This window comes from Solanum pennellii, chromosome 5, assembly GCF_001406875.1.
Source record: "Solanum pennellii chromosome 5, SPENNV200".
NCBI lineage: Eukaryota > Viridiplantae > Streptophyta > Magnoliopsida > Solanales > Solanaceae > Solanum > Solanum pennellii.
Genome location: NC_028641.1, coordinates 7,229,770 through 7,248,275, shown reverse-complemented (window position 1 = coordinate 7,248,275; position 18,506 = coordinate 7,229,770). Strand labels below are relative to the sequence as shown.

General features: G+C 25.9%; 1 protein-coding gene across 1 annotated transcript in view; it reads right to left on the bottom strand.

The window, feature by feature from the left end:
* Positions 1-16,010: 16,010 nt before the first annotated feature.
* The window catches only part of LOC107020599, a 13,332-nt gene continuing 10,836 nt past the window's right edge, over positions 16,011-18,506 (bottom strand). Inside the window, exon 4 of the transcript XR_001456950.2 lies at positions 16,011-16,201. The gene's annotated coding sequence lies outside the window, so the exon portion shown is untranslated. The remainder of the gene's footprint in view (positions 16,202-18,506) is intronic.

The following is an 18,506-nucleotide window of genomic DNA, read 5'->3' as shown; positions in this document are numbered from 1 at the left end:
CCCACCCCACCCCCCAAAATAAAACACCTACTCAGCCTCCCGATAGAAATTGATATTATTTTATTTTTTCAAAAATAAAAAATCACACTATCCTATTTAATCCTCAGCTCCTAATATTTATTTTTTTACATTTTTCTCATTTTTTGTTAGATATGCACGTACATATATTTTTAGAAAATAATTTCTACTAGTGCACCGAATATAACATAAATAACTAAATAATTAAAAAAAAAGTTTTGTGATAGCAAGTAAAATATATTTTCGATATGTATATCTAAAAACCGAAAGAAAAAATTGAAAGCGAAGGATTAAGTGGCATAGTTAAAGTTATTTTTTCTAATAAAATAAAATAATATCTAAATTAGTATTTGAGGAGGGGGAGGAGATTAAGTAAATACTTCTATAAAAGAAATTTAAAAAAAAGTAAAAAAAACTTAAAAAAATAGTGGGAGTGGGGGGTTTGGGGAGAGGGTGAGAGGAAGTGATGACGTGGGGTAAGAAAAATAATTTTACATTTTATTTTATAAGGAAATAATTATTTTTGTATAATAGTTTTTAATTTTTAATTTTAACTAATACAAATATTTTATTTAATTTTTGTCAAGGTTAAATGTTTTCTTCATTTGGAGTATGATGTGAAAATTTTGTAAAATAAAAGAGAAAGTGCACTATACATAAGATGATGATAGTGATATAAAAGTGAGAAGTAAATTTCTTAAACTAAAAAGTGATACTATAGGTATGAAACTCAAACTTTCAATAATTTAGATACAAAACTCAAAGAAAATATATATTTTAGCTGTGTTTTTTTACAATTATCTCTTAATTTTTATAAAATTATATGTATTTAAAAAATTGTGCCGAATTGATTTTTTCGTGATACTTTTTGCTATTTGTAAGTTTTTCGCATGTATTACAACTTAATCAATTTATATATTATGTCTAATAACATTTTAATTTCAAATCAAAATGTTAAATTAGTCATTTACTTTAAACGACGTCCAAAAAGGGCCATAGGACGCAAAAGTTCTTTCGTATTTGTTACGAGATTAATATGTTTAAATTAAATGCACATTTGTATGTTAAGATATATTAAGATTCGAGTGCTAAATATAGTTGAAGGCAACTTATTTCTCAATATTGTATATCTAACATTCTATCTTTACTTTAAAAAAATATATAAATACAAAATACTAAATTAATGTTATATTAATAAAATATTTTTAAAAATATCATATTTCAATCGTTGACAGTAACGACTAAGCGTTACTGTATGTATCAATCTAAAATGGTGTTAACTGATAATTGTAATATAGACCTTGATTTTTTTCAATTATTAACTATGTTATATAGACCTTGATTTTTTTTCTCCAATTTTGATTTCAGAATGAATCTGCTTATATTTTTTATTATAGTTTTAGTCATTCAAATCTATTAGGCTGACCAAACAGTTGTAAAATAGAAAGAAAAATGCTTTTAGTAAATAAAATATGGATCTTATAATTCCAAATTTTGAAACAAATAAGACTATCGAGATATAAATTTAAACAATATATGAAATTTAAAATATTTATTAGGAAAGATACCACCTTTAATATAATCTTTACTCTAATATATATCACCTTTAATTTCATAAAAAACCCCAAATATTTGTGGGGTATGCCAATAGTAAATGTAAATACAATAGATACGTAAATTTCAAAAGCGATGAAGTGTCAACCCCATTACACCACAAGAGGAGGTAGTTTTTGAAATAGTATTTTAACGTAGAATATAAATTTATATATAAAACTATTAATATTATATTAAGATATTAATTATTTTAATATCAATAATTAAATTTTAAATTTTTTCTCCCCAATTTTATTAATAAAGAATAATGAAATAAAAAGTTAATAACCAATAAATAAAACCTACCAAAGAGAGGACAAGTGTACACATCGAATAGATACGATGGGGATTCGTTGATTTGATGACGAAATAGCTATTAAATTAACGAAACACGTGACGATATCTTTACATGGCTTTTTTCAACTTAGGTGAGGTCACATATTTTTTAATACTATACTATAGTAGTATAGTGTAGGAGTAATAGCTTTTTTAAAAAATATAAAAGAGCACTTGTCTATTTAATAAGTTAGGTCTCGACGAATATAGTGTAGTGAATAAAGTCATTTTTTTCTTAAAAATTAGTTATCTTATATTTGAATTATGAACATGAAAAATTGTTAATATGAATTTTTTTTTAAAATAAATTTTATATAATATGTATTTTAATAATTGAGAAAAAAAAATATATAAAAGTTAGGTATGTAGTTTTGCATAGAGAAACGTGACTAAAAATACGTTGGACAAGACATTGCCAAAATTAAATTCTATTTTTGACGGTGGAGGACGAAGGAGGGTCATAAAAGTGGGAGACGCCAAATTATATTTTACAATATTTTTATATTATTATGAAAATGTATTTATTTTTTTAAGAAAGTTAATCTTACATATGATATATTTTAGTTCTTTTACTTCGAATATTACTTCTTCCACTCGTATATATATATATATATATATATATATATATATATTTGATTTGTTATAATTTATTTATTTTAAAAACTAAACTCTTATCATATGAAGAATATGTGAGCTGCTTTTATAATAGTGGTCATATATATATGAGTTAATTTTGTAATGATAGGCTGGGGCGGACCTACATGGCTCGGTAAGGGTGAATGTGTACCCACTAAATAATATAAATGTGTCCTTGTGTAGGTGGTATAAGCTAGTAATAACACTTACATGACCCAGGTTCAAGCCAAACTTGTTACCTTTTTTTATTTTTTTATTTTAAATTTACCTTATAGCTTATATTAGTGCAACCGAAATCTTCAAAACCTGAGTTCGCCTCTGATAATAGGATATATGTGTGTCACGATTGAAATCTTCGTGATTGACACCCATACTAACATTTTGATGGGAGAACCACTACTACCATCCAACTAAAACAAATAATCTAAAACTAAGGAAATTAAATTTCGAAAGAAAATTAAATAAATTAAACAATGTGAAAAATATGCCTAGATTCGAAAAGTCAATGTACCAAAACTCTATTAAAGACAAATCTAAAAACAAGCGGTACAACCCCAACACTAAACAACACCTTAAATAATAGTTTGAGCCTGAAAAGAGTGGACTTAAACAAAGAGAATTCAAGGCAGCCCGAAAGAACTAGTTGATCCCTAAATTTGAAAGGTTACTAATCTTCTAAATGAGGTTTGTCAATAGCCGTCGAAAGATGCCATGTACTCAACAAAAATAAGAGCAAGTGTTGAATCTGTACACAACCACCGTAACAAGCGGTACAACCCCAACACTAAACAACACCTTAAATAATAGTTTGAATCCGAAAAGAGTGGACTTAAACAAAGAGAATTCAAGGCAGCCCGTAAGAACTAGCTCATCCCTGAATTCGAACGGTTACTAATCTTCTAAATGAGGTCTGTCAATAGCTGTCGAAAGATGTCATGTACTCAACAAAAATAAGAGCAAGTGTTAAATCTGTACATAACCACCGTGTACAGGTAGGATCACGCAGTTATCCAAATAAGTGAAAAATATATAAATAATTACAATAATATAACCACGTAACATACCGAATATCAACAACATTGATTTACACAATATTCATAGCATAAGAGAACCAAACCACAACCATTCTTAAACTATACTTGTGCAATGCATGAATGTCACCTCATTCCATCATTCCCACTAAATAGAACTATTTGAGAAGCCATAAGTCATATAGTCCGTACACAATGAGTACAACTATCACAAATAGTTGGTCCTCTCACAGAACCTAAAGTCAAACTGTTAGCATGCCAGAACGTGGCAATTAGAACCAATTTTTATGTCGGATCGTGGAAACCAACCTCAGTTAGTATGCTGAAGCATAGCAATTCGATCTAACTTTTATGTCGAAACGTGACAACCGATCCCAATTAGTATGCTCAAACGTGTTAATCCGATCTCAATCACATATCATAATGACATACACAATCATATGATTAGCATCATACAAAAAGAGGTGATTCATGGCTAACAATTATTAGTTCATACACATTTACATAGTGTGTGATCAATAATGCAACATTCTCATACATACACACATTATGATAAAACAATAACAAAATATATCACACCAATATGAAATCACAACTATCACATACCTCGAATGCAAGCTTGAATTCCCTAAGACACTTGAATTTTCCCTTTTTGAATTCTTTCTGCTTGTTCTAGATCTACAATAAATTGATATTCGGAAGGATCAACAATCAAAGGTCTAATTATTAGGATTACAGCAAACCAACTAACCCTAAACCAAATGCAAGATCATAATATCAAAATTAGAGTTTTTTCCACCATAATTCTTAGGTCAAAATCCATCCCCATCGATAATGACCCAAGGAAATAGGTTCTGCGGATCGAAAAACGAATTTGGTGAGTTAAAACCTTAACTTTAGCCTCAAAAATGGTGAAAAACTATTAAGAACTCGTTTGGGATCGCCTCCTTAGTCCTAAAAGTCGAAAGATACCGAATAGGGTCGTCTTAGAGTTTATAAGTGACTTTAAATTGTGTCTGTCCCGCTACAGCGACGTTAGCGCGGATAAAATGTACCCATTCACGAAAAAATCAATTCCAAGAGTTATACTCGTCCAAATTCGATTACGTAAAGATACGGGTTCCTTATTGTCTTATCTATCCACTCATGTATTCAAATTCTCAATTAGATCTCTTATTTATTACTAGATTTTTCCTACACCTAATGATTACGATTTTCTTTTAAATTTGGACTAGGTTGGATAATTTCAAGTTACGACGAAAGAGTTTCTGGCCCCAATTCTTTTTTTATTGACTTTTCCATAAAGACGGAATCAGGTCGTTACAATGTGGACCAATTTCTTAACTGTACAGATATATGTGAGTCATTTTTATAAAGGTAAAAGTATATGTATGCTAATTTTGTTACAATAAAGATATATGTAAGCGACTTTTGTAATAAGAGTATTTCAACTTTAAATAATAAAACTCAAAGATATATCAAATCTATTATTCTTAGTAAAATAGCATTTTATAAAATTACAAACAAATGCATTAGGAATTGAAATTGTAAGAAGGAATTAAAAGTGAATGATTCGCTTTTATAATTATATATATATATATATATATAATAAGAGACTTCGAATCATAAAAAGGAATTCACTAAATTTTAATGAGAGACTTTGAATTCTAAATCGAGAATGCAATTATCTTTACATGAAATACTTATATGAGTTAATGAAATGAGATGTTTTGAATTGGAATAGTAAATTACTTTTATTTTAGTGTAGTGTAAAACACTTATATGAGTATGTAAAATGGGAGGTTTTGAATTAAAACTCTGGAATACTTATAATTTAGTGATAAATAAATATCTATATGAAATTAAAATGCGAATTGGAGAGTGCATTCTAATATCTATATATGCAGTGGTGAATTTAGAATTTTCGTTTAAGGAGTTCAAAAAATAAAAATATAAACGTTTAGATAAGTCTTAAGAAATGAAAATTTTAATTTCTTTTGGATTTAAAACAACATTTTTAGCACGTTTTTAAAGTTAAAAATAACACTTAAACAAAAGAAAACAGAATTGATTTTTTTTTACAAAAACTAAAAAAAAACGCATTCACTAGGATTCTAACCAATGTAGCACAATTTAATTTTAGGGGACTTGTCATTGCGCTATCAATTTTTCTTTTTTATTGAGGGGGTTCACATTTATTTATCTATAGAAATACAGAAAATTACTTCATATATATCGTGTTAATTAGGAGATGCGGATCATCGCATGAACTTCCTAGAGACCACGTGAGTCCGGCCCTGCCTATATGAATGGGAAGATGTAATTATTCTGTTTAAAAAGGAATGACATATATTTTTTTAAATTTATTTTAAAAAATACATTTTAGCAATATATTAATTTTTAATTTTTAATTTTTTCATGTGACATATTAAATGTCATAAGTTTAGAAGATATTTTAATATATTTAATGCAATTTTAACTTAAAAATTTATTAATTAATTTTTTATAAAAAAATTTCATATCAAGTTAAACTGGGTCATTTTTTTATCTCAATTAATATATTTTTATACTTAATAATCATTTAATTTTAACTTTAAGAAAGTGATTTATATTTAAACAAACACTTATACTAAAATAAAAACAAATTAATTTTCTTAAAATTTAAATTTCGTGTTAAATCAAAGTACGAAAGTAAAAAATAGAGAAACGAAGGAAATTATATATAATATTAAACGACATGAGTAGGTAGTGTCAGTAGTAGTAAATGAAGTAGTGGAGGCGGAAGGTGGCGGTGTTATACCAACTCCAACTTTTATTTTTATTTTATTTTATCTTTTAATTACTCTTTCATTTGCAAGTTTTGTCTGTACTTTAAGAAAATCATTTTCTTAATTCATGAGTTATGTTTACGATAAATTCGTAGGATTATTATGTTTGAGATAACTTAAAATAATATATAGCTAATAAAATTTATAATTGATATTTTTTTTGTTAGTTTCAAAGGAAAATCGCGTGGAAATCTTTTATTATTTTCTTTATTTTTCCACATAAATTTATTAATTTTTTTAATAACAGAAATGGGTATAATATTAATCGAATAATATTTTTTAAGAAAATAATAAATTTTGTTGAAAAACAAAGAAAATGATATTAAATTTTATGTAGTTCTTTTTGGACAGTAATAAGATAGACAATAATATTAAATTTTGTTACCCACATAGGGTCAACAGTAATATATAAATTTTTTTTAATAAATATGTTAGGTTTAAGGCAATGTATCACAAATGAACACCTTTTATCATACAGTAAATGAGATATATTATGCATAGAAATGAATACATTTATTATATTAGTAAGTATCATTTCAATTAAATAATATACATTAAAGACCCAAGAGAAAGACATTACTCTTATATTAAGAAATTTTAGTCATTTTATCTACTACTTTCACAAAAAAAAAAAATTCACAGTGGGTGCTGAATATATATAATGTGACATAAATAACTAAATTATAATGAAGTGTTAATATTTTGAAGAAAAAAAAATAGAAGATATAATGTAACACATAAAACTTATTGGATCCCATTTTCGAGAAAAAATTAACGAGCCAAAATTCCTTTTCTCTCTTCCTTCTAAATTCTTTTTCCTGTGATTCAACTTTTCAACCTTTGTTTTTTTTAACAATCGTCTCAATTTTATTTTACTTTTATTACATTAACAATTAATTCATCTCAATAATTAATTCTTTTTAAAAGTGTACACAGTTATTGGAGTCTATAATAATCTTGAAAATTGAGTATTTATTTAACGTTTATTAATTTCATTAATAATTTTACTTTAATTTAGATTGTCCATTAATTTGTACATTCTTGCAATTTAAAAAATAAAAATCTTATATCCCATGAAAATTATATAAATTGATTATTTTGAAAAAAAAAAGAGAAGAAGAATGAATCCATTTATATTATGAAAAGAAATAATAATATAATATTAAAAAAAAAATAAAGATTCTTTTCAAAAGAGTAAAATAATTTAAAGTTAATTATCATAATATTTAATGAGTAAAATAAGAAATCTGATATCTGATCTAACAACTTTTGCATGGAAGCATGCATTTGCATGAAAGAATTTAGTAGGTTAAAATGAAGCAGGAGGGGGTGGGTGATTTTATTTTTTTTTCTGAGTAAAAGTTGTTTCTCTTTTTGTGATGTGATGTGATGATCATTAAATGAATATAAGATATGATGTTGGTTTTATTTACTACACTGTAAAAAAATAATACTGCAATATATGTTGGAAAACAGTACATAAAGTATCAAGATTCTTATGCCCAAACTGGAGCAACCTATGTTTTCTGCCTTCTTCTTCTTGTCTATGCCTTTTATCGGGATATAGTTTGATTTAACATTGAATTTCGAGAAAAAAGAAGTTAAATTATTAGTTTCATCTTCAAAATAAATTATAAATATTTTTATGATTATAACAATTTTGAAATTTAGTTTAAAATAAATAATAGAAATTTGTACTGTATTTTAAAAGAACTATTAGATATTTGTAAAATTATAAATTGATAATATAATCAATATTAAAAAATTAAATATGTTATTACTTTAGAAATAAATTAAAAACAAAATGAATTATATAACTTAAAATAACAGGTTTTTCTATTTTTCGTTTTATCCGTTTCTGTTTGGTCATTATGAGGATGGATAATATAAAATATAAATATATTTGGGGGTGGGGTGTAGCGTTTCTGAAATGTTTGATAAGTTTTATATAAAATACTTAATTAAGGGATAAATACAAGGATAAGAGTATAAAGAAGTAGATCTAAGATTCAATGCACGTGGATGTAATTGTGTTTAATGCTAAGTTGTGTTTAATGCTAAGTTACATACGTCATAAAGTTAAATTAGGCAGTTCAATTAATATTGGTCCAGTTAGGTTTAATTTGTTTGAATTTTTGGTCCACTAAAATGTATGTGATCACCAAACTAAAATATGTGGTACAAGTACTAATTAAGATAAAAATAGTCTTTCTCAGGGAGCATTTCACCTTTTTGTGGGATTTTTCAAAGTAAATTTAAATTTTATAAGGCTCAAACATGAAATAAATACTGGGATTAAAAGATCATTTTTTTAAAAAAAAAGAAAGATAGTCCATCATAAAAGGGAAAATGATTTAAATCTTATACGAATAAAAATGGAAGCAAATATATGATCTAAATAAATAATTGGATTATTTATTAAGGAAAATGGCCACAAATTGAAGGAATATTTTTTAAAAGAAATTTCAAAAAATAGCTAATATTCAAAAAATAGTTATATTTTATTTAATTACGATTTCATAGAGAGAGGAAGAAGGTAAGTGAGATAGAAAGGGGGCAAAGAAAGGAGAGAGAAAAATTATATATATATATATATATATTAGATAATTATATATAAGTAACTAATATGTATGTATATTAATTATTATATATATATGTATCAGTGAATACAAATGTATTTAGGAATCCAATTTGTATTTGACTACAACTTTTATCAATTTGATATTTATCTTTATAAATTAATTGTTGTCTTTTGTATCAATTGTATAAACAAATACAATTTGTACCAAAATATTAACAAAATCCTAACTTTAGATACAAAATATAATTTTTTAAAAATTATAATAATGTATTTTAAATACATATTACATATTTGCTTAATTTTCTTTATTTTTTCTCCGAAGCTGTTCATTGCCCTCAGAATTTCCCACTATTACTCATTCAAAATCTGTAGAAAAATAGTCATATCTTTATAACTCGCATGTTACTAATGAACTAATATGACATTTTATGAAATGGAAACGAAAGTTGAAACTTAAGTAATTGAAACAAATATTAAGTATGAACAAATTCTTGAATCTATATTATAAAAGATAACAGTGCAGAAAATTGTATGCGATTAGTAAGTGAAATGTACTAGAAATATAAGATTGTACCAAGTATTATATTGCTCCTTCGTTCTAAATTATTATTAGTTTCTTTTTCTTTTAACCGGCTTTAAAAAGTAGTATTTTAATATATTTATATAATTGAAACATATAAATATTGTATACTCTCAAGGAATTTCCATGCGGTCTCAACAACATTACAATCATATTATATCTCCGATCATTGAAATACAGTAAAATTTCTTTAAATTAATAAAAGTGTAATTTTAAAAATTATTATTTTGTACAGATATTATTCAATTGATAAATTTAATATTTATTAATTTACAAAGTGTTTCGACATCAAAGAATTGTTCATGAATGAATTTTTAAAGAATTTAAAATGACCTACTTGTGGAAATATTCATAAATTTGAGATCATAGTTAATAATCTCGATTATCACTATAACATTAACGTTAATAACCTATTGGATGAGTAAAAATGATAAATGTCCAGAGATGTAGAGCTTAAAACAAATTGTGGATATCATTGGAAAAACAACGTCGATGATAAAATTGAAGATGCTACAATGTATTTGGAACCAATTACGCGCAAAGAAACACTTGAACCTAGAACTTTTCACAAATTTATGGTGCAATTAGAAAACATAACACCGAAATTCTTGGATGCAATAAGAAAAGTTAAAGATGAACTTCAATTAGATTTATATTGAATAACAAACAGTTTGTAATAGAATAGAATTATATTTCACTAAATTCTCTTAAATAAATATGTACTTTTAAGTAATTATTAATTTTTAATATTAGTGGGATCATATATTTATATACGAATAATATAAAAATATATTATCTTCTTATTTTATTTGAAATGAGAAGTTCTTTTATTGAGACAAATAAAGATCAGATAAAATTATTATTTTAAAGAAATTATTAATAAATAGATTATTTGATTTGGAGAGATTTTACTGCATATAAAAAGGTAGAAAGGGATTTATGAACTTTAAAGAATGGTGGCTAATAATAGATTAATTATTAATGCAATTTATGGAGCAGTAATCTGTCTCGTGATATCTCGTGATCATGTTTGTTTTAAAATAACTTATTTGAATATTTATTGAACTGTACCTCTATTAATTATTTATCCTCTAGCTCTTTTAATTTAGGAAATCTTTTATTAGGAAAACCAAAAACTTTCCAGCACAATGGTTTGTAAAAGACTTGAAGAAAATAATAATTATTGTAAGGTTTACTTGTGTATATTAATATTAATATAAATATTATGAGGAATATATCATGGGCGTGCAAAAAGTTGGGTTATTAGGTAAGTGGGTTTGTAATGGTTTAATAAAATAAATTTATTTCAATTTGATTTCGATTTTAAATATTGGCTCCTTGAATAAGTATTAAATACGTAACTTATTAAGATCATAAGTCATAACAATATCTTATTTTATACTTCAAAATATTAAGTGTTAGTAATAATTTAATATTAGTATTCTATACTACAATTTATATAATTAAATATTATCTCTTTCTTTTTACTATATCAAATCATTTATAACTACTTTTTTTTTTACATTGTGTCGCGCTAAATTATTAGAAAAATAAAAAGTGATATATTATATTTTATTTTATGAGCATTGTTTTATTAGGTAAACAAAAAGTCTAACAAACTGTTAATGACCAAAAATTGATAAAATAGAAAAGCTTAACGATTTGTAATATTTAAAACTAAAAACTGACAAAACCAAATCAATAATATCTAAAATCAAATCGAACCAACAATTTTTTTAAAAATAATTATTATATCAGTTGAGCAATCAAATAAGAAATCAAACTTGATATAGTAGTAATAACTTTCAAACTACAAAGTATTTTGGAGAGACTTATCTAGACTTGGACTTGCTATCCTAACACGATATCCATATGTAGACTCAAGTTTAATGAGTTTAATATTTTACTATACATATATAATTTAATCCCTAGCTGATCCATCAAAAAATCTCCTAGCTAATAAGATTAGCATTGTTTTTTAGCTATAAAATTTTATACAAACATTTATTTCTTATTTTCTTATAATGATGTCTTGACTAGCATAATGTTATAATCAATGAATGTAATCGCTAATTCGTTATAAAATTACTTTTTACCCTAATTTTTTTTATTAGTGTTCTGGAATTAAGGGGAAGACAAATTGAAGGAACTCATGCTTGTGCATGCAGTTTCCTCTGATCATTTTGTTCCCTACTCTAATAATTATTTTTGCTGCATCCTAATCTCAAAACAATAATATTTTGTTTTTACCAGAGAAGTCAATGAAAAAACAAAAGCTGCAAAATATTAAAGCTAGAAATTAAACCTTCAAATCTTTGCATGTACATTATGTTTATATATATGTAGTAGGTGTAGCCTGTATGCATGCAGGTTCAAAAAGAAGGGAGAAAAATGAAACCTAATGGCTACACAAACTTTCCATATTTGTACTACTAAAAGTTGTTAGAACAACCAATGATCCATTAGAACATGCACTATTCTACAACTTTCTTAGCTTGTAGGGTTGAGTTATTGTTCTCGTTAAAGAGATTCAAAATATACGATGAAGTAACAAAAATAATTTGGAATGTGGGGTGGTGGAAATGAGAGCTATGGGAGGGTGAGGATGAAAGATGACGGGTGTTTGAGGATCGAGACGATATAATTAATATAAAATATCATTATAATATAACTTGTTTATCGTATTTCACTCAGGGGCGGAGCCACCAAGGGGGTTCATCTAGGACTGTTCAAAATCGAACCGAAATCGATAAGCCGAACCGATAAAAAAGTTATTGGTTTATAATATTGGGTTATTAGTTTAGTGGTTTTGATAACGGTTTTGATTTTTTTTGTTATCGGATTATCGGTTCTTAACGGTTTAAAGTTTTTTCTTAACGGGTTAACCAATAACCCGATAGTAAATTAAATAATTATATTTATTTCATTTTGTATATAAAGTCCTCGATTTAGAGTTTAATTTCCTACTTTTATTTTTGGTTGTCTCAAACACTTAATTATTCTACAATATAGTGTTTGCTTTTGAGCAAGATGTAACTTATGAATTCAAGTGCATGGTTTATTTGGTTTGTCATCTTGTTTCTAAGTGATTTTTTAATGTTTTTTCTTTTGTGTCAAATCTTAACAGTTAAACCGATAACGATAAAAAAACGATAAACCAATAACCGATAAGCCATATCTTAATGGTTCTATAACGGTTTAGCATCTCTACAAATCGATAACCACTAAACCAATCAGATAAACTTCAAAACTGAACCGAACCGGCCGATACACAGCTCTAGTTCATCCCTTGGACGAAAATTATATTATTTACACATGGTTAAGATAATTTTTTATGTATATATAATCGTTATTGAACCCCCTTTGACAACTTTGTTTGTCTATTTATACAGATTTTGAACCCTCTGATTGGAAATCCTGAATGAGCCACTGCTTTCACTAGACAACTTATTTTCCTCGACTTCAACAGTTATTGTACAATTCAAAATTATAATTAGCTTAAATCTAAAATAATTTGTTTTGAAATAAAAATTATGAGAAAAATTTAAGAATTACTTACCATTTGCACATAATAACAATGTGATCAAGCTGATTTAGGCAAGCTAGCTTGCAAAATAATACTACGTACTACAATTAAACCTTTAATGACACAAATTTTAAAATAAAATTGACAAATCAATTAACTTATGCAACATAAAACATAACGATGATTTGATGGTCCACGAGGGTGAATTAAAATTTTAATTATATTGTGTTTAATTAAAGCGACCAAAACTTAAAATCCCTACAAATTAAAAAGTGCATAGCCTAATTAATTTGAGGCATCCGTGTACTTCATAATTTAACAGAGAGGGGTTGACTTCCTACTCCATTATCATTTACTTAATTAGCTTATACTTGTATAAATTAAACACTAAATAATATTATTAAAATTATATGATAGGAGCAGCAAATTACTTATCGATCATGATATTAACTGCTTTTATTTTACGTAATTTCCTTTTTTAGTACGACTGTTCTTTTTATCTTTTTGATAATTTTTATCATAAGTTTTTTTACATAACATATTTAAAAATTATGAGATGAAAATACATGTTAATACATTTTACGTATTTAGTTTAAGATCATAAAATTCTAACATTTTTCTTTCTTTACGCAATTTTATATCTAATTGTAACCAAATAAACAAATTAAAACAACATGAATATATATTTTTCTGTCACTACATGAAAAATATATGTGACATAATACATAAATATGACCCTTAACTTGACTTCAGCGAACAACTACGCCCTCCAACTTTAAATGTGCACAAGTAGACACTTAAACATTTATAAAAAATTGAACAAGCAAATACAAGTGTCCTACATGACACAATACATGTAGGACACAAAATTGTCATGTATGGTGTCATGTAGGACGAACGATTATATAATTTTATACAAATTTAAATATCTACTTAGATATATCTAAAATTAAATACCATAGTTATCAGTTAACGTCAAGTTAAATATCATATTTATGTATTATGTCAATAGATATCGGTTCTCTTTACTTGTATAACTTTTTTAAAAAAAGAGATTTAAGTATTTTATTACTCGGTTTTCGATGTATGATACTTTTTTTTTTGTGTGTGTTACATATTTGTTTTGTTGTGAGATGGAGACAGAGACAAAGAGCAGTTAAAACTAAAGTAGTGATGTTGTTGTTGTTATAAGTAAAAAGGTAAAAAATGTCAACCAATGGAATAAGGTAGGCGTGCAAGACAATATCTGTAATTTGTGTTATTACTTTAACACACACACACACGGTTTGTATCATAGGCTTTTATTAATCATCATTATTCTTTCACTAGGGGGGGTTAGATGGTTTAATACTGCAGTATGTGTATTTATATTTGATATAAAAAGTTGTACGTAAAAATCTTACTACTATAATGTTAGGTATGTGAGGGTTAATATACCTATCCATTACTTTGGACCACCTTTCTTGACATGTGGTTAATTTCGTACTCCTAACTTTTTTTAGTTTTTGAATATTTTCTAAAGTTGTGGTGTTTGATATTTTTGTTAAAATATGATAATTCGATCTTACACAGTATACGGTTCTATTTTGGAGAATTGCTATACCTAATAGAGATTTTTTTTTATTTTTAGGACTTGATTCTCAGGTTTTTAATTAAGAAAGAAACAGTTTCATTAATAAAGTAATAAATTACAATAGTCTTAATAAATTATCGATTTAGCTAATAACCAACTTTTTAAAATAAAATCATTATAAATTCATTAACCAATAACAGTAAATTAATTATTTTTCAATTTATTTTATTAATCACTTCAATCATTACATACCATCACTGATTCCATATCTAAATTCTTATCATATCTCATTTTTCAAAAATCAAAATACTTAAGTATTGTAATAATTATTAATTCTCGAAAATTGAAATATAACAAATATTTTTGAAGGGAGGAATTAAAAGAGAATGTTGAGATAAAATATGGACAAAGAAAAATTAGATACGCCGCCAAAATGAATTTGATATGTTTGTCCAAAAACAGAAAATCTGCAAAACTCAAAGAAATTTCTTATCACATGTTTCCCTTTGAAAAAGTAAGCTTCCATAAGGTTTTTTTTTTTTAAAAAAAAAAAAACTTTAAGTGTCCATCATAAATTTAATTAATGTTAATTTGCACTGCGTATGATTTATTTTAGTATGATTTTATAAAAAGCGTTTCTTATCAAATATATGTTCACTTCCAAAAATTTAAATTGAGATATTTACTAGTAGTATGTTTGTTAAGTTTGTGTGAAGATCAAAGTGTTTATTATTTCTCAAAATATGAGATAATAAATAATTCGATTAAAAAAGTCAATACTATATTATTATCAAAAAGATAAATTAGAATTATAATGATTCTTATTGATAAGTTTAAATATTTTTTAAAATAGGTATAACATCATTATAATTAAAGTTTCAAAAATAAAAGTGATTTGCTAAATATGTTAAAATATCAAGTAATTTGTCTTCCCTTTTTCTATTTAAGAGTTACAAAAAACAAATAATATTTCATTAATCAAATGTGTGAGGTGATATTTATAACAGAAATCCATATTATTCACCAGTAAAATAATTTAATGTTAATTTGTTAATTATATTTCTTCTCCATCGACCATCCCTATTCTTTTTACTTAAAAAAAGTATTTAGATTTTAATATCTTCAAATAATTCCGTAAGTTTTCAACAAGTTCAAAGTTTTACCGATTTTAACCTATTGACTACTACTATTTCATATTAAAGTTTAATCATAGATGATTTAGTTACATAATATTTTTTCACAAAATTGTTTTAATTAAATAAAATTACTAAATCTGTAAATAAAATACATGAGTTCATTATAGAATTATTTTCTTTAATCAAATTATAATTAGTTATAGGAAATAATTTTTCTCAAATGTTAATATCACATTCTGAGATTTTGATAGACAGGTCTGAAGCTTTGAGAATGTATTTAATGGTAAGCCCAATGCCATTGCTACTGATTTCTACTACATTTGAGATCCACTTCTTTTCACCTGTCATTCGTATCATAGACAACTGCACAAATATTCCCCGTTATAAATATAGAATTTGTATATACTTACTTTATTTATTTATATACGATTTAAGAGTAAATTATCTTATTCACATTCTGCGAGCGAAATTTATAAATGAAATTCTGAGCTCACCATTTAATTAAATATTTGTTTCATAAAAGAATCTTCTCACATGTACAACGTTATAGCTCCCGTAGTTTATTTTTACTTTGTAATATTAGAATTGATTTGCTAAAGATAGACAGGACTATTTTGTTATACTATTCTTATTATTAGATATTAATAAATAATTTATGCTAAAAATAAGATATGAAGATTTTTTAAAGTATGTTAACAAATTAAAAATATTTTTGAATTAGTTGATAAATAAAAGTAAACTAAGTTAATTTTTTTTAATTAGTGGTGTTTCATTAAAAATAAGTAATTTAGAATATGCTAAAATAGTAACAAAAAAAAATTTGTCATCTATGAGTAAATAATTACTAAAAAAGTAGTCTTATTCATGAAATATTCTTGAAAAGTGATTTACCATGTAATTTTCCCTTTGTAAAATGAAATTACAAGCCCACAAATAATGGGCCAAGTACGATCACAATCCATGCTGATTATGGGCCTGACCAAATCAGTAGATTTGACCCAACAGTTTGGGCTTCTTCTTGTTCTGTTTTTGTGTAAAAATAATTGAAAAATCATAAATTAATAAACTTTAATTTAGGGATTTTTTCCGGGTGGTTCGGTTTGATATTTTCACATAACTTTTTATCTTTAATTTTTTTAAATATGTTAATCTGCTAACATAAAAATTACGATATTGATTGATCGATCTGGTGTGCATATACAGGTTATTGATTAGTTCGTAATCGATTTAAATGAATAACATTTTTACATAATATCTTAAAACATGAATGCTAATTAATTGATTTCTATAGAGCCTCCTATTGACATGACAACTATACTTGATACACCAACATGAAAATAAAAAAAAAGATCTTTTAAAAATATTCGACAAAATTTCTCATAAGTCAATTTATACTACATATTTCGTTCAAAATAACCCAACTTAATTATAAATGCACTAAATTGAATAGGGGAGGAGGAGAGGAGTCGTTAAAATGGATAGAATCAATAGGTGGATGACTCATCGTAAGTTATATTTTCATGAACTAATTTTTTAATTGAATCACTTGGTGATTTAACATATTGTAAAATGCATTGTACAATGTTTTGTGGAATTATGTGGCCGGAATAATTATTAGCAGGTGTAGACATACGTTACGTTTAATCTAAATCTAAAGATATCAAGTTAGCTTTCGTTTGTTTTCACACCTAACAATCATCAAGTTGGGCAAAAATTATTGAAGTCATTTTTGAGAACAGAACAAGGAACATTCAAGGAATTAGAAACCAAATGAGTAGGTACATTGACCAATAATTCATAGTTAGGCATAATACTCTGTTTAACCGAGCTTCAATTGCCGTTTATGCCTTTCAATTTTGAATATGAATAAGTAAATACTTAATTTGTATATAGTTGAACAAGCAGATATATGTCCTATGCGGCATAATACAAATTAGTGTATCTCACGCGAATTTACATGTAGAATGTGTGCATCTAACTATTTATTTTTGGCATGATATATAAATATGACTCTGAACTTGGTTTCAATGGATAACTACGTCTTCCGATTTTGAATGTAAACAAGTAGATACATAAACTTGTATAAAGTTGAACAAGTAGATATATGTGTCATACACTGTGGAGTCCATACCCATTGTAGATAAACATAGCAAAAATGGTTGAATTTTGTTTGTTGATTATTGTTAAAGTCAACAAAAATGTTGCAACAAAATTCAAAGCTCACCATTTCTTTTTTCAACTAAAATCTTAGCAAGATTTCTACATAGGTGAAAATGTTGAAATCTTGTGTTTCTTGTGATGTCATTGGTGACATCATTAGGAGTAGATTTTCCTATAATAGAGAGCTCTTGCTCATTTCAAAATACACCAAAAAAAAAAAAGGAATTACAAAGGAGAGAAAAGAAGAGTGAGGCATCACAGAAGAAAATAATCTGTGAGGAAAAATAGAGAGTGTGAGCGGTATTGTAGTGAGGTGGAAAAATCAAAAGAGTGTTATTTCTTTTGAATGTGTAGTGGTCTTTGGAGTTTTACTCAGACATACAAGTGTAAAATCCTTACTATAGTGATATTCGTTGCTCCTCTCGGGTCGTGGTTTTTCCCTTATTTAGGAGGGTTTCCACGTAAAATCTTGGTGTCATTATTTCTCTTTTATTCTCGTTGATTAACC